Source organism: Staurois parvus, unplaced genomic scaffold, assembly GCF_062004578.1.
Source record: "Staurois parvus isolate SC_StPar_1 unplaced genomic scaffold, SC_StPar_1.0 ptg000634l, whole genome shotgun sequence".
Taxonomy (NCBI): domain Eukaryota; kingdom Metazoa; phylum Chordata; class Amphibia; order Anura; family Ranidae; genus Staurois; species Staurois parvus.
This window is the reverse complement of record NW_028318430.1, coordinates 5120316-5139350: the sequence shown is the minus strand read 5'-3', so window position 1 is coordinate 5139350 and position 19035 is coordinate 5120316.

The window sequence follows — 19035 nt, the reverse complement described above, 5'->3', positions numbered from 1 at the left end:
TTTTTACTTTGATTGTGAATAAGCAATGAAAAATATGTGAGCCAAAAACATGTTGAGCGTGTGTCGTCTAACCACATGTCTCCCAGGCACTGTAGAAATACAGCGGCAGGGCGGCACGGCTGGGCAAAACCACGTTTTAAAACGTTTGTTCTCAAAACAGGTAGGGGGCGCGCACTAGGCGCGCCGCCGCCCTACCTGTCCCGGCGATCACGGCCACGGATGTCAGTCGCCGGGTCACAGCCAGTCGTTACCGGCTATGTCCCTGAGATTAGCGGCAATCAGTGATAGAGAGCACAGCTGCAGTAGCTGTGCTTTCTTTCAGTTCCCTGACAGCTCCTGACAGGCTGATCGGGAGACAAGAGTTTATCTCTCCCGATCAGTGGTGTTCCCTGCAGTACACACCGCCGCCCCCTAGTAAAACACTCCCCTCACACAGTTAACCCTTTTACTGAAAAAATAAAGTTTACCCCTTCCTCCCCAGTGCCATTAGTACAGTGTCAGTGTTTTTTTTTTGCACTGATCACTCTATTGGTGTCACTGGGGATATCAGTAACCCCAAGTCAGTTCCCCCCCAGTGTCAGAATGTCCGCCGCAGTCCCGCTATAAGTCGCTGATCGGCGCCATTACTAGTTTAAAAAACCATTAAAAATCCAGTACATATCCTGCCATTTGTAGACACTATAACTTTTATGTAAACCAATTAATTTACACGTATTGGGTTATTTTTTAGCAAAGACATGGCGCAGAGTACATTTTGACCTAAATTTATGATGAAATTTGATATTTACTGGACAAGTTTTATAGCAAAAAGTCAAAAATATATCTTTTTTTTCAAAATTGTCGGTCTTTTTTGTTTATAGTGCAAAATTTAGAACACACACAGGTGATCAAATACAACCAAAAGAAAGCTGTATTTGTGGGGAAAAAAAGGACACAGTGTTGCATGACCGCACAATTGTCAGTCAAAGTAACACAGCGCTGTATCACAAAAAATGGCCTGGTCAGGAAGGGGGGTGGGGAAATCTTTGGAAGACAAGTGGGTGAGATCAGTGCGGCCTGAGTTTGATAGAAAGCCATTCCCCAGCCCTGGAGAGCCTCTACTACAGGAATAAAGTGACAGCACAGTCATCCCGCCATCATTTGCACGATTTCTAATGCTGCGGACACACACTCAATTCAAATACACACTGCCAAGTCAATTGGCAGAAGATCTATCCTGTGGAAGATCTGCACATACACGTCACATTCTGTCCCGATCGCCCACAGATTGCAGATCATGACCGGGAACATCCATTCTGGCCCAGTGATTCCTCCCATTAGAACTGCCTTCGCTGACCGGCAGACTGGATCCGATCCTACTGACACCCCAGTCCAAATTGCTAGCTTTCACCTTCTGCAAGGAGAACCATACAGGGCGGATCGGTCCCAATCCTTTTCCCATCTCCGCAATCTCCTCCTTCATACATCCATAGACTAGATTAATCCCGCCCTCCGTAGCTCCGCCTACCTGTGGAGACTTCTTGCAAGTTTATTGGTCCATCGGCCTGACACTCCATAGCGTGTTGATCAGAGCAGCGCTGGGAACCGACTGAACGCTTCGGAGCAATGAAAGGCACTGATTGGTTGCTAGGGACTCTTTAGCAACTCATGCCACGCCCCCTACGTGCGTGTGTGCGTGCTTAGGTCATGCCTGCCAACGCGGAGAGGGGCCTGAATGTGAACTGGAGCTCCACTTTCGACAGGAATCATGTGACCTCCACTCCACTTTTTTTTTTTAAACGAACTGTAATGTAACAAACAACCAATGGCTGCAGGCTGGAGCTCGACAGGAAACGTTACATTAAAGTTCATTTAAAAAAGTTTGAGTGGAGGTCACATGTTTCCTGTCGAATGGACCTCCAATTTGCAGCCTTTTTTTACATTCAAGTTCATTAAAGGAGTGGAGTGGAGGTCACATGTTTCCTGAGTAAAAGTGGAGCTCCAGTATGCAGCCAGACCCCTTATCTAATTTTCGGCTATTGGACAGCAGCGGTGCAGACATTGCCAGCTATTGGTTATTATCCTGTGTCGTTGAAGGGGCGGGAGTGATGTTTGGTCACATGATCGGGCTGTCCTGCAATGGAGGGGCGATGGTGCACGGTGTGTGCTGCTTGCCGTGCCGTGTAGCAGGTTACCTAACGCTAGAGGATCGGGTCACCGTGTGATTGTACAGTCCACTCCCCAACCACCGTGTGTGGAGGGGTGTGCCAGCCTAGTGTACATTGCATTGGATGTGTGTGGTGTGTTGATGATTGGAGCCATGTTGCTTTCCCAGGATTCCTCTATAGCACACGGACTAGGACAACGTCTTTCTGTTAGTTTCATGTCCCCATTCACAAAGCATCATTCAGCATGCCGCTTCCCTATTTCCTGGCTTTAACCAATTGCCTGCCGGGAGCTTTACCCCCTCCCCCTTACCAATGTTCAGCTTTCAGCGCCCTCATACTTTCACAATTGTGCGGTCATGCAACACTGACTGGACCCAAACTGCTTTTTTATAGCTTTCTTTTGGTGGTATTTATTCACCACTGGTGTTTTATTTTTTGATAAACTAAAAGAGACCACAAATTTTGAGGGGAAAAATCGTTTTTCTCAGTTTCTATTCAAATGTTTTGTAAACAAGTATTTTTTCTCCTTCACTAATGGGCACTGTTAGGAGGCACTGATTCAACTGTTGGGCACTATTGGCTGCACTGATGGGGCTACACTAATTACCAGGACATGGATTATCAGTGACCTGATGATCAGTGTAGATGTTCCCCTGCGACATTCCGCATACCAGCTCTCCTCACGAAGAAGAGGACTACTGATAACCACCATTTCCTATTTACCCGGTGATCAGCTGAGATTGGACGCAACTGGTCGCATGGTAAAAGCATCTGTGATTGGCCCATTCCTTAATCATGTGATCAGCTGTGTCCAAAGGACACAGCGATCACAGATCGTGCACGCAGGGTGTGGTTCTGGGAGGATGTCCATGGATGCCCTCCCAGAACTAGCCAACTGCGCTGTAGATGACTTTTGGCTATAGCATGGCTGGGAACTGGTTAATATCATTAGAGATGAGCGAATCGAACTTGGCGAAGTGGAATTCGTTTCGAATATTAGGAAAATTTCGATTCGCGATGAATCCGAAAATTAGCAGACTTCGGATGCGCGAATCGAAATTTTTCCTAAAATGGCGGCGACATGTGCGGCGACGGAGCGGGGATCTCTGGGAAGGCGCGCAGACAAGGCGCGCTGACCCATAATGCATTCATTCATGACATGTGATCGCATTAGCCAATCAGCAGCCAGCCAGCCAGCACTGTGTAATGGTCGAGCTATAAATTGCGGCCATTTTAGAATTCTCCATTTGCCTCCAGTCATTCAAGAGAGGCAGACCTGTCTGTATTGAGGGAGAGAGTTAGGGCCACAGAATCGTTACTTAGGCACACAGAACCGTTACTTAGGGCCACAGAAGCGTTACTTAGGGCCACAGAACCGTTACTTAGGGCCACAGAAACGTTACTTAGGGCCACAAAGCGTTACTTAGGGCCACAGAACCGTTACTTAGGGCCACAGAAACGTTACTTAGGGCCACAGAAGCATTACTTAGGGCCACAGAAGCGTTACTTAGGGCCACAGAAACGTTACTTAGGGCCACAGAAGCGTTACTTAGGGCCACAGAACCGTTACTTAGGGCCACAGAAGCGTTACTTAGGGCCACAGAACCGTTACTTAGGGCCACAGAACCGTTTCTTAGGGACACAGAATTGTTACTCAGGGACAGACACAAAATTGTTACTGAGGGACACAGAATTGTTACTGAGGGACACAGAATTGTTACTGAGGGACACAGAATTGTTACTCAGGGACAGACACAGAATTGTTACTGAGGGACAGACACAGAATTGTTACTCAGGGACAGACACAGAATTGTTACTGAGGGACACAGAATTGTTACTGAGGGACACAGAATTGTTACTCAGGGACAGACACAGAATTGTTACTCAGGGACAGACACAGAATTGTTAATCAGGGACAGACACAGAATTGTTACTGAGGGACACAGAATTGTTACTGAGGGACACAGAATTGTTACTGAGGGACACAGATTTGTTACTCAGGGACACAGAATTGTTACTCAGGGACAGACACAGAATTGTTACTCAGGGACAGACACAGAATTGTTACTCAGGGACAGACACAGAATTGTTACTGAGGGACACAGAATTGTTACTGAGGGACACAGAATTGTTACTGAGGGACACAGAATTGTTACTGAGGGACACAGAATTGTTACTCAGGGACAGACACAGAATTGTTACTCAGGGACAGACACAGAATTGTTATTCAGGGACAGACACAGAATTGTTACTGAGGGACACAGAATTGTTACTCAGGGACACAGAATTGTTACTCAGGGACACAGAATTGTTACTCAGGGACAGACACAGAATTGTTACTCAGGGACAGACACAGAATTGTTACTCAGGGACAGACACAGAATTGTTACTGAGGGACACAAAATTGTTACTGAGGGACACAGAATTGTTACTGAGGGACACAGAATTGTTACTCAGGGACAGACACAGAATTGTTACTCAGGGACAGACACAGAATTGTTACTCAGGGACAGACACAGAATTGTTACTGAGGGACAGACACAGAATTGTTACTGAGGGACACAGAATTGTTACTGAGGGACACAGAATTGTTACTGAGGGACACAGAATTGTTACTCAGGGACAGACACAGAATTGTTACTCAGGGACACAGAATTGTTACTCAGGGACAGACACAGAATTGTTACTCAGGGACAGACACAGAATTGTTACTGAGGGACACAGAATTGTTACTGAGGGACACAGAATTGTTACTGAGGGACACAGAATTGTTACTCAGGGACAGACACAGAATTGTTACTCAGGGACAGACACAGAATTGTTACTCAGGGACAGACACAGAATTGTTACTCAGGGACAGACACAGAATTGTTACTGAGGGACACAGAATTGTTACTGAGGGACACAGAATTGTTACTCAGGGACAGACACAGAATTGTTACTCAGGGACAGACACAGAATTGTTACTCAGAGACAGACACAGAATTGTTACTCAGGGACAGACACAGAATTGTTACTGAGGGACACAGAATTGTTACTGAGGGACACAGAATTGTTACTGAGGGACACAGAATTGTTACTCAGGGACAGACACAAAATTGTTACTCAGGGACAGACACAGAATTGTTACTCAGGGACAGACACAGAATTGTTACTGAGGGACACAGAATTGTTACTGAGGGACACAGAATTGTTACTGAGGGACACAGAATTGTTACTCAGGGACAGACACAGAATTGTTACTCAGGGACAGACACAGAATTGTTACTGAGGGACACAGAATTGTTACTGAGGGACACAGAATTGTTACTGAGGGACGCAGAATTGTTACTCAGGGACAAAGAATTGTTACTCAGGGACAGACACAGAATTGTTACTGAGGGACACAGAATTGTTACTGAGGGACACAGAATTGTTACTGAGGGACACAGAATTGTTACTGAGCGACACAGAATTGTTACTCAGGGACACAGAATTGTTACTCAGGGACAGACACAGAATATTTACTCAGGGACAGACACAGAATTGTTACTCAGGGACAGACACAGAATTGTTACTGAGGGAAACAGAATTGTTACTGAGGGACACAGAATTGTTACTGAGGGACACAGAATTGTTACTCAGGGAAAGACACAGAATTGTTACTCAGGGACAGACACAGAATTGTTACTCAGGGACAGACACAGAATTGTTACTCAGGGACAGACACAGAATTGTTACTGAGGGACACAGAATTGTTACTGAGGGACACAGAATTGTTACTCAGGGACAGACACAGAATTGTTACTCAGGGACAGACACAGAATTGTTACTCAGGGACAGACACAGAATTGTTACTGAGGGACACAGAATTGTTACTGAGGGAAACAGAATTGTTACTCAGGGACACAGAATTGTTACTCGGACACAGAATTGTTACTCAGGGACAGACACAGAATTGTTACTGAGGGACAGAGAATTGTTACTGAGGGACACAGAATTGTTACTGAGGGACACAGAATTGTTACTGAGCGACACAGAATTGTTACTCAGGGACACAGAATTGTTACTCAGGGACAGACACAGAATATTTACTCAGGGACAGACACAGAATTGTTACTCAGGGACAGACACAGAATTGTTACTGAGGGAAACAGAATTGTTACTGAGGGACACAGAATTGTTACTGAGGGACACAGAATTGTTACTCAGGGAAAGACACAGAATTGTTACTCAGGGACAGACACAGAATTGTTACTCAGGGACAGACACAGAATTGTTACTCAGGGACAGACACAGAATTGTTACTGAGGGACACAGAATTGTTACTGAGGGAAACAGAATTGTTACTCAGGGACACAGAATTGTTACTCGGACACATAATTGTTACTCAGGGACAGACACAGAATTGTTACTGAGGGACAGAGAATTGTTACTGAGGGACACAGAATTGTTACTGAGGGACACAGAATTGTTACTGAGGGACAGACACAGAATTGTTACTGAGGGACACAGAATTGTTACTCAGGGACAGACACAGAATTGTTACTCAGGGACAGACACAGAATTGTTACTGAGGGACACAGAATTGTTACCCAGGGACACAGAATCGTTTAATTAAAGAGTATGTCAGACAACATGCAGAGGAGTGGCAGAGGAGGCAATGTTTTAGGAGCGAGCAGACGTGGCAGCAGAGGAAGGGGTCAAGGCAGCACTAGTCGTAGCCAGAGGCCAGTGCTCCCGGTGTCATCCAGCGGTCGTGTCTCCACCGACAACCCTGCCGTCATCGATTGGTTGGCTCGGTCGTCTTTCTCTTCCCAGGTCACCTCTGACACCTACAGCCAACGGTCGGTGGGTACGTCAGACACAACCGTTAGTTGGCATGGCCCGGGAGCAAGCCCACTGAAATCACGTGTCCTCTACCTGCCCCTGTCCTTTGGTGCTCCCTCACCAAGCGAAGTATCGCATGCTGTGGGCTCAGCCCCACTGTACAGTGAGGAAGAGCTAACAGAGGGCGGTCAGGAACGGGGGGAGACATCCGCCTCTTCAGCAGCCAGGCGAAGAAGTACTGGCGAGGAGAGTGGCTCGGTAGCCGGTCTAGAGACAGGTCTGTCTCCTGACCCACACGCAGCCAAGGGGGCTAGTAGTGAGGCGGAGACCCTAATTGATGATGATGAGGCTGATCGCACTTGGCAGCCTCGTCGTCATCAGGCTATTGCTTCCGCATCATCAGGAGAAGAGGGTGCCAGCTTGGCAGCGAGCAAAATAGTCGGTGGGTTGCCCAGGAGGCAGCAGGGTCGCAGCAGTGTCAGTGGAGGCAAACGGCCACGGAGTAGAGCACCAGCTCCACTGCAGCCTACCACCACGGCCAGTAGTGGTGCCGGTGTGCACGGAGGAAGTAGCAGTCAGCCAGTGAGGAGTAGCAGGGGCAAAGTTTCCTACTCGGCGGTGTGGCAATTTTTCGTCAAGCCGCCCGAGGAAGTAAACGTAGCCGTATGTCGACTATGTGGCCAGAAAGTCAAGCGTGGCCAGGGGGCCCATGTTGGGACTACAGCGTTGCGTCAGCATATGCAGCGTCGCCATTTGGTGGCCTGGGAAAACCGTGATAAAGATACGGCGGTTCTGCCTGCCCCAGCCCCCGCTCCATCACCCGCTCCGTTACTTGCTCCGTCACCCGACGTCAATCGCCCTCTATCAGCCAGTCAAGGCTCCAACACCTCTGCTGAGGGGAGTTGTCGCTCGTTGGCATCTTCCGCTTGTTCAGATGCTCCTTCTCCTGCTACTCCTCTTCACGGATTCCGTCAGCAGTCTTTCTTGGAATCCGTTTCCAAGAGACAACAGTTTGGAAGCACGCACCCGACGGTGCAAAAGCTGAACGTCCTCCTGTCCAAGTTGCTGGTGCTGCAGTCCCTCCCTTTCCAAGTGGTGGACTCAGCACCTTTCCGAGAAATGATGGCTTGTGCCGCGCCGCGGTGGAGAGTGCCAAGCCGGCATTTCTTCGCCAAAAAGGCAGTGCCAGCCCTGCATTCACATGTAGAAGAGATGGTGGGCCAGTCTTTGAGCATGTCGGTCTCTGCCAAAGTGCACGGCAGCGCCGACGTGTGGAGCTGTAACTACGGTCAGGGACAGTACATGTCATTTACGGCCCACTGGGTGAACGTGGTGCCGGCACAGCCGCACCAGCAACTTGGACAGGTCACGCCGCTTTTGCCTCCACGTTTGCACGTCCTTGGTCCGGCAAAGATGTCCGCCTCTACCACCTCTTCTTCCGCCGTGTCCTCAGCCGCCACCCCCGTGCCAAGTCCCATTACCCGACCGGCATATCACATGTGCAGGGCGCAACGGTGTCACGCTGTGCTGCACCTGGTATGCCTTGGCGAACGTAGTCACACAGGGGAGGAACTTCTGAGTGTAATGAACAGAGAAATCGACAGATGGCTGTCTCCGCGCAAACTGAAAATCGGAACCATGTTGACCGACAACGGAAAGAACATGGTGTCTGCTCTGCGTCAAGGAAGGTTGTGCCATGCGCCATGCATGGCTCACGTGTTCAATCTGGTTGTCAAGCGGTTCCTAAAATCCACCATCCCACTGCAAGACATCCTTAAAATGTCACGTAAACTTTGCATGCATTTCAGCCATTCCTACACCGCAAAGCACACCCTCCTTGAGCTGCAGCGGCAGAACGGAATTCCACAGCATCGCCTGATCTACGACGTTGCAACAAGGTGGAATTCAACCCTACACATGTTAGACCGCCTTTACGAACAGCGAAAGGCCATCACCGATTTCCTGATGTTACAAGCGGATAAACGTACTCCCCTGTGCAACTTAGATGTCAGCCATTGGCAGCTCATGCGTGACACCTGCCGCTTGCTCAGGCCCTTTGAGGAGGCCACGCTATTCGTGAGTCGGCAGGACTATGGGATGAACGACGTGATTCCTCTGTTGCACGTCCTGGAACAAATGCTGTTAACAATGGCTGGTCAGGGTGCGGTAGACGTGGCGCACAGATCTCAACGCCACATGACCCCTGTGGGGGCAGGACAGGAAAAAGAGGAGGAGGTAGAGGAGGACATTGGTGCTCAGGACTTATTGAGTGAAATGGGTGGTTTTTCCACTCAGCGGACAGGAGTGGAGGAGCAGGAGCATCTGGTAGAGGAGGAGGAGGAGGAGACAGAGGACCCAGACGCACCGTGGCAGTATGCTGTGGAGATGGAGGCAGGGAGTCCCTCGCATTCCTTGGCACAAATGGCCCATAGCATGCTCGGTTGCTTGCGTAGCGACAGCCGAATAATAACCATCAGACAGAGGGATGACTTTTGGCTGTCCACCTTGTTGGACCCTCGCTACCGTTCAAAAATGGTGGCCTTTTTCACACCTGCTGAGAGGGAGGCCAAAATAACGTACTATAAAAACCACCTATGTAGTCAGTTGGTCTCTGCCTTTCTGCGCCAACGTCCATCCTCAGACACTGTGGGCCCTGTGCGCTCGCGTTCCGCTGCCATGGCAGCAGGGGAGGGGTGGGGTGGTAGGAGCAGTGGCAGCTCCACCAGCAGCGGCTGCCTCAGTCTGCAGTCGATGATGAGTAGCTTTCTTCACCAGCGCAGTGAGGAAACTACTAACCAGCCGCAGCAGCAGCAGCATCAGGTGGACCTGGAGCAGGACCTCAAACAACAGGCTTGGGCCTACTTGGACAGCACCCTGCCAACCGAGGTAGACAATCCCCTTGACTACTGGGCAACGAAACTTGACCTTTGGCCCCAACTAGCTGAATTTGCCCTTGAAAGGCTGTCATGCCCGGCCAGTAGCGTGGCATCGGAGCGCGTGTTTAGTGCGGCAGGAGGTATTGTAACTCCGCGGAGGACACGACTGTCCACCCAAAGTGTGGAGAGACTCACGTTTGTGAAAATGAATCAGGCGTGGATTAGTCTGGATTTCAAACCACCAGTTCCTGACACAACTGACTAAATCCGCCATGAATCATGCCCCAAACATGTGCCACTTTCAGGTCTCCTCACACTGCTGGTGTGTTCCATTTTGTCATAGGGTGCTGGCAGATTACGGGCCTCCCATTGCTGCTGCCAGGCCCGTAATCTGCCATGGGCCCCTGTACCGCCTCCTCATGCTGCTGCCAGGTCCAGAGTGTCTCATGGGTCCCTGTACGGCCTCCCATTGCTGCTGTCTCCATCGCCACACTCTGCCATGTGCCACTTTCAGGTCTCCTCACACTGCTGGTGTGTTCCATTTTGTCATAGGGTGCTGGCAGATTACGGGCCTCCCATTGCTGCTGCCAGGCCCGTAATCTGCCATGGGCCCCCGTACCGCTTCCTCTTGCTGCTGCCAGGTCCAGAGTGTCTCATGGGTCCCTGTATGGCCTCCCATTGCTGCTGTCTCCATCGCCACACTCTGCCATGTGCCATTTTCAGGTCTCCTCACACTGCTGGTGTGTTCCATTTTGTCATAGGGTGCTGGCAGATTACGGGCCTCCCATTGCTGCTGCCAGGCCCGTAATCTGCCATGGGCCCCTGTACCGCCTCCTAATGCTGCTGCCAGGTCCAGAGTGTCTCATGGGTCCCTGTACGGCCTCCCATTGCTGCTGTCTCCATCGCCACACTCTGCCATGTGCCACTTTCAGGTCTCCTCACACTGCTGGTGGGTTCCATTTTTGTCATAGGGTGCTGTATGGCCTCCCATTGCTGCTGCCTCCACCGCCACACTGTGGCTCCACACTCTGGTTTTGGTCCCGTGACTGCCCAAATGAGTGAAGTGTGCGGTGATTCTAAGATCGACGGCACTCATCTGCATGTCATACTGACTGACAGTATTATTTCTCTTCCCCAGCAGACTCCAAGGGCATTTAAATTAAAGGTACAGTGTTCAGCACTAATATAAAGGCTCTCTGAAGCCTAGAAACACCCTTTTATAAGTTAAATTCGCAGCGAATATATTCGCATCGAATCAAATTTATTCCTCGAATTCGCCGAATCAGCCGAATCGAATTTTTGAATACTTCGCTCATCTCTAAATATCATGTCCAGCTTTCCCTTTTATGGAAACGAAACCACTTGCCCTTCGGAAGATTTACCCCCAACCCCCCCACCAATCCTGCCCAGGCCATTGTTTGCTATACGGCGCTGTGCTACTTCAAATGGCAGTTGTGCTGTCATGCAACACTGCATACAAATGGAATTTATATCCTTTTTTTCACACACAGCTTTCTTTTGGTTGTATATGATCATCGCTGAGTTTATTTTTTTATAACTGAACAATGACCAAAATTAAAAAAGAAGGTTTTTGCTATAAAACATACCCCATAAAAAAATTTGGGGAAAAAAAATTCTTAATTTAGGCCAAAAGATACTCTGCTACATGTCTTTGGTTCACAAAAATCCCAATAAGTGTATATATAGCGCAACAAATAAAAACACCCAGTGGTGATTAAATACCACCAAAAGAAAGTTCTATTTGTGTGAAAAAAATGATAATTTCATGTGGGTACAGTGTTGCATGACCGCAAAATTGTCAAAGTGTGACAACGCTGCAAGCTGAAAATTGGCCTGGGCAGGAAGGGGGCATAAGTGCCCAGTAGACAAGTGGTTAATTTTTTATACTAGTAATGGTGGCAATCAGCGACTTTGGTGGGCATTCTGGCACTGAGTGAGAACCAACTGCCACTCACATCTCCAGTGACACTAATACAGTAATCAATGCTAATAAAAAGCACTAATACGCTGGGCAGGAAGGGGTTAACATCTGGGCGATCAAAGGGTTAGCTGTGTACTGTTTTGTGATTACTGTGTGTTGTTTTATTAGGGGCTGTGCTGGGTTTTATCTCCCTGCTTTGATTGGGACTGTCTGTTTGCTGGATGTAGACTGTCTCTGTGCTGGATTTTGGGGATGTCTCTGCTGGATTGGGCATTCTCTTTGTGGAACTGTAATGAAATTGCCATGTGAAGGAAGGCAGGGTGAACATTTTACCCCCTCTCCATTCCTTTACATGCCCCAGCTCTTGTCATACACAGACTGATATTTATTGTCCTTAATATAGATGAAGCATACCAAATGAAATCCATTCATTCTAATTATTAATACCAATACTATGCACAATGGGTAAAGCTGTATATAAGAAACAAAAAGAGGGCGCACAGGAATGGCGCATTACCTTAAAAATAGGATTTATTTATAAATTGTAAAATACTCACAAGAGAAAAGTAAAATCAGATCAAAATGAGAAACATGTCACAAGGGATGCAGAGTGGTTCAGGAACCCCTATGGGTGGTCTGGTGGGGGACTGTGAACCTCTGGATAGCTGGTGGCTGACGCGTTTCGAGGTTGCACCTCTTCCTCAGAGCCAGTGTGTCACAGTCCCCCACCAGACCACCCAGTTCAGCTATACGGCAGTTCAGATTAAACAAGGCAGTTCAGCTCAACGGCAGTTCAGATTAAAACAAGGCAGTTCAGATTAAACAATGCCGTTCAGATTAAACAAGGCCGTTCAGATTAAACAAGGCCGTTCAGATTAAACAAGGCCGTTCCGCTCAAACAAGGCCGTTCCGCTCAAACAAGGCCGTTCCGCTCAAACAAGGCCGTTCCGCTCAAACAAGGCAGTTCAGCTCAAACAAGGCAGTTCAGATCAATGGCAGTTCAGATCAATGGCAGTTCAGATTACACAAGGCAGTTATGCGTAACGGCAGTTCAGATTAAACAAGGCAGTTCAGACCAACAGCAGTTCAGTTTAAACAAGGCCGTTCAGCTCAAACAAGGCCATTCAGCTCAAACAAGGCAGTTTAGATAAAACAAGACGGTTCAGCTCAACGGGCAGTTCAGATTAAACAAGGCAGTTCAGTTTAACGGCAATTCAGATAAAACAAGGCGGTTCAGCTCAATGGCAGTTAATATTAAGGAAGTTTAGCTCAACGGCAGTTCAGATTAAACAAGGCAGTTCAGATTAAACAAGGCAGTTCAGATTAAACAAGGAAGTTCAGATTAAACAAGGAAGTTCAGATTAAACAAGGAAGTTCAGCTCAAAACAAGGCAGCTTAGATTACTATTATTATTATTACTATTATTATGCAGTATTTATATACAGTTGCAAGAAAAAGTATGTGAACCCCTTGGGATTACGTGGAGTTTTGCATGAATTGGGCATAAAATGTGCTCTGAACGTCATCTAAATCACAACAATAGAAGAACACAGTCTGCTGAACATAATACTACACAAACATTAGATGTTGCCATGGTTTAATTGCACATAACAGTGAAGGGAGGAAAAAGTATGTGAGGCCCTAGCTTAATGACATCTCCCAGAGCTAATTGGAGCCAGGAGTGAGCCAACCTTGACTCCAATCAGTGTGATGATATTGGATGTGTTGCTGACAGCTGTCCTGCCCTTAAAAAACACACCTGTTTTGGGTTTACTGGTTTCAAGAAGCACTGTCTGATGTGAACCATGCCTCGCAGAAAAGAGCTCTCAGAAGACCTACGATCAACAATTGTTGACTTGCATGAAGCTGGAAAGGATTACAAAAGTATCTCCAAAAGCCTTGATGTTCATGTGTCCACGATAAGACAGACTGTTTACAAATGGAGAAGGTTTAGCACTGTTGCTAAAATGGAGAGATTGAAGATGTGGGTGAGGGAGCGAATGATGGAGGATGGGGGAGACTGGAGGAGTTGTGTGGGGACAGGGTCAAGGGGCAAGTGGTGAGGCGGGCTTCTGAGAACTCATTACACAATTACACAAGATTACACAAGGCAGTTCAGCTCAAGGGCAGTTCAGATTAAACAAGGCAGGTCAGATTAAACAAGGCAGTTCAGATCAATGGCAGGTCAGATTAAACAAGGCAGTTCAGATTAAACAAGGCAGTTCAAATCAATGGCAGGTCAGATTAAACAAGGCAGTTCAGATTAAACAAGGCAGTTCAGATCAATGGCAGGTCAGATTAAACAAGGCAGTTCAGATTAAACAAGAGCATTTCAGCTCAAAAGGCATTTCAGCTCAAAAGGCAGTTCAGATCAAACAACGCAGTTCAGATCAAACAAGGCAGTTCAGCTCAATGGCAGTTCACATTAACCACCTCCTGCCCGCCATATAGTAATATGACGAGCGCAAGGTGGTTCTCTCGTTATAGGAGGACGTCATATGACGTCCTCCCATTCTCACTGCACATGCACGGCTAAGAGAGCGCGCAGCGCGGCGATCGGAGGTGCGCTGTGTCCCTCGGACACAGCGCAACACTGATCACGGAAAGAGCCGAAAATGTCGGCTCGGTCATGTGATCAGCTGTGTCCAAACACAGCTGATGACATGTAAACAGGGAAATGCCGGTTATCGGCATTTCTCTCCTCTCGAGCTGTCACGCTGACAGCTCGAGAGGAGAGGAGAGCCGGTAATTGGCTTTTCGCGGAGGGGACATGTACACTGATCATCAGGGTACTGATGATCAGTGCGCCCTGATGATCAGTGTAGCACCAGCAGTGCCACCTGTAAGTGTCCATCAGTGCCTTATGTCAGTGCCTCGTGCCAGTGCCCATCAGTGCCACATATCAGTGCCCATCTGAGCCGCCTTTCAGTGTCACCCATCAGTGCCAGTCAGTGCCACCTCTCAGTGCTGCCAATCAGTGCCGCCTATCAGTGCCAGTCAGTGCCGCCTAACAGTGCCAGTCAGTGCCATGTATCAGTGTTGCCTTTCAGTGCCCATCAGTGATGCCTGTCAATGCCCATCAGTTCCCCCTACCAGTGCCTCCTCATCAGTGCCACCTATCAGTGTCCATCAGTGCAGCCTATCAGTGCCCATCAGTGCAGCCTCATTAGCGCACATCAGTGAAGGAGAAAAATCACTTATTTACACAAATGAATAACAAAAACTAAGAAAAAACATTTTTTTTTTTAATTTTCAGTGGTTATTGGTTTAAGAAAAAATAAAAAACCCAGAGGTGAATAAATACCACCAAAATAAAGCTCTATCTGTCACAAAAAAATGATAAAAATTTCATATGGGTACATTGTTGTTTGACCGCACAATTGTCATTCAAAGTGCAAAGCTGGAAATTGGCCTGGGCAGGAAGGGGGTATAAGTGCCCTGTAGGCTGGCGGTTAACCAATACACGCCCGGCCAATATCCAAAAGGCGGCCGGCAAAATGTATTGGATTTCCGGGTTGGACGCCAAATGGCGTCCTCCCGCACATGCGCACTTTTCGCGCTTGCAGAGCTGCGTTTGCAGAGCCGCACAGCGGCGAGATCTGTCACTGGCCGTGTACCTCGGACACGGCCAATGACAGATCTGAGTATCGGCCCTGTTGCCGGTACCATGTGACCTGCTGTGACCAATCACAGCAGGTCACATGACAGTTGTATACAATGGATGGCTTCATTCATGCCATCCATTGTATACTACTGTCTAGCTGTGAATGGTCACAGCTAATCACATGCACATGTCATGTGATTAGCTGTGGCCAAATCACAGTTAAGCACAAAAAAAAACAAAAAAAAAAACACTGAATGAATTGATGTCATTCAGGTAAACTCTTTGCTATAAGCAAATTGTGTAAAAAAAAAAAAAATACTGATCACTTCCTCAAAGTAGTACAATGTTACTATGGTAACATTGTACTACTTTGGACATAGTGAAATATGACAAAAAAAAATCTTAAAGAAATGAAAACAATTGTAATAAAAAATTTAAAATAATAAAAAAATTTTTTTTTCTTCATACTGTCACCAGTCAGTGTCCCTGATCACCGCCATGCCAGTTATATGAAGACACTGTACTGCACTGGTGACAGTATGTAAAAAAAAAATAGTGAAAATTATTTTTTGCATTTTTTAATTTTCCGAAAAATGATGACAAAAAAAATACAACTTCAAAAAACTCGCCATGCCTCTTATGAAGTACGACGGACTGTCTACTCTGCAAAAAGGGGTTATTTGGGGGATATCTGTACTGTTCTGACATTCTTGGACCTCACGAAATTAGATTGGCTGTCAGAACTTCAGGATTGATCAATATTCAGATCTATACCATAGTTTGTGAACTCTATAACTTTCCTACAATCTAAAAAATACATCCTAATTTGGGTTATTTTCACCAAAGACATGTAGCAGAATACATATTGGCCTAAATTTATGAAGAACAATTATTTATTTGCAAACTTTTACAACAGAAACAAACAAAAACGTGTTTTTTTTCAACATTTTTGGTCTTTTTTTGATAATTTAGTAAAAAATAAAATGATAAAATTTTAGTTTGGGTACAGTGTTGTATGACCGCGCAATTGTCATTCAAAGTGTGAGAGCGCTGAAACCTGAAAAATGGCCTGGGCAGGAAGGGGGAAAATTGCCCGGTATTGAAATGGTTAAACAAGGCAGTTCACATTAAACAGACCCCACAGCCAAGACCCTGCAACCCTGCCGTGTCCCTACCTGAGAGCCGTGGTCGTCCTTGTCTGCTGATCGCTGGTCGTCCCTGTCGGCTGATCGCTGGTCGTCCCTGGAACGCCGAGTGCCATGAGGTTGAGTAGGCGTGGCCTGTTTTCTTGCCTTAACAGCCTCGGAGTCCCCGCCCCCTCCCCCACGCTGCAGCTGACAAGAAGGAATTTCTGTATGATGATCCAAACACAACCGCCCTGTAGTTGGCCAATCGCAGACTGAGCCTCAAGAACTCAGTTTTCACGCCACGCACCTGATTGGCTGCCTTTCAAGCCAAACTTAGATCAAGCCCCGCCCCCTTTTCCTGCCGCCTATCAGCTTTGAGTAGGCATGGCCTATGTTTTCTTACCTTAACAGCCTCGGAGTCCCCGCCCCCTCCTCCACGCTGCAGCTGATGGGGAGGAATTTCTGTGTGATCATCCAAACACAACCTCCCTGTAGTTGGCCAATCGCAGATTGAGCCTTAAGAGCTCAGCTTTCACGCCACGCAACTGATTGGCTGCCTCTCAAGCCGAACGTAGATCAAGCCCCGCCCCCTTTTCCTGCCGCCTATCAGCTTTGAGTAGGCATGGCCTATGTTTTCTTACCTTAACAGCCTCAGAGTCCCCGCCCCCCCCCCCCATACTGCAGCTGACAAGAAGGAATTTCTGTGTGATCATCCAAACACAATCTCCCTGTAGTTGGCCAATCACAGACTGAGGCTCAAGAGCTCAGCTTTTGCACCACGCACCTGATTGGCTGCCTCTCAAGCCGAACGTAGATCAAGCCCCGTCCCCTTTTCCTGCCGCCTATCAGCTTTGAGTAGGCATGGCCTATGTTTTCTTACCTTAACAGCCTTGGAGTCCCCGCCCTCTCCTCCACGCTGCAGCTGATGGGGAGGAATTTCTGTGTGATCATCCAAACACAACCTCCCTGTAGTTGGCCAATCACAGACTGAGCCTCAAGAGCTCAGCTTTTGCACCACGCACCTGATTGGCTGCCTCTCAAGTCGAAGTTATATCAAGCCCTGCCCCCTTTTCCTGCCGCCTATCAGCTTTGAGTAGGCATGGCCTATGTTTTCTTACCTTAACAGCCTCGGAGTCTCCGCCCCCTCCTCCACGCTGCAGCTGACAAGAAGAAATTTCTGTATGATCATCCAAACACAACCGCCCTGTAGTTGGCCAATCGCAGACTGAGCCTCAAGAGCTCAGCTTTCACACCACACACCTGATTGGCTGCCTCTCAAGTCAAACTTAGATCAAGCCCGCCCCCTTTTCTGCCTCCTATCAGCTTTGATTAGGCGTGGCACTTCCCATGAGGCATTGCTCCTCACACATTCAAATGTTCTCAGACACTTTCTGACATGTATGGACAGTACTGAGCTGTACGTGTGCTGCACTGTGTATGGTGACATGCATGGATGGTGTACTGAGCTGTACGTGTGCTGCACTGTATGGTGACATGCATGGACGGTGTACTGAGCTGTACGTGTGCTACGCTGTGTATAGTGACATGCATGGACGGCGTACTGAGCTGTACGTGTGCTGCACTGTGTATGGTGACATGCATGGACGGTGTACTGAGCTGTACGTGTGCTGCACTGTATGGTGACATGCATGGATGGCATACTGAGCTGTACGTGTGCTGCACTGTGTATGGTGACATGCATGGACGGTGTACTGAGCTGTACGTATGCTGCACTGTGTATGGTGACATGCATGGACGGTGTACTGAGCTGTACGTGTGCTGCACTGTGTATGGTGACATGCATGGACGGTGTATTGAGCTGTACGTGTGCTGCACTGTGTATAGTGACATGCATGGACGTTGTACTGAGCTGTACGTGTGCTGCACTGTGTATAGTGACATGCATGGACGGTGTACTGAGCTGTACGTGTGCTGCACTGTGTATAGTGCACAGTGTCAGAATGCACGCCGCAGTCCCGCTATATCATGTGACCTCCACTCCACTTTTTTTTTTTAAACGAACTGTAATATAACAAACAACCTATGGCGGCAGGCTGGAGCTCAACAGGAAACGTTACATTAAAGTTCATTTAAAAAAGTTTGAGTGGAGGTCACATGTTTCCTGTTGAATGGAGCTCCAGTTTGCAGCCTTTTTTACATTCAAGTTCATTAAAGGAGTGGAGGTCACATGTTTCCTGAGGAAAGTGGAGCTCCAGTATGCAGCCAGACCCCCTTGTCTAATATTCGGCTATTGGACAGCGGCGGTGCAGACATTGCCAGCTATTGGTTATTATCCTGTGTCGTTGAAGGGGCGGGAGTGATGTTTGGTCACATGATTGGGCTGTCCTGCAATGGAGGGGCGATGGTGCGGCGTGTGTGCTGCTTGCCGTGCCGTGTAGCAGGTTACCTAACGCTGGAGGATGGGGTCACCGTGTGATTGTACAGTCCGCTCCCCAACCACCGTGTGTGGAGGGGTGTGCCGGCCTTGTGTACGTTGCATTGGATGTGTGTGGTGTGTTGATGATTGGAG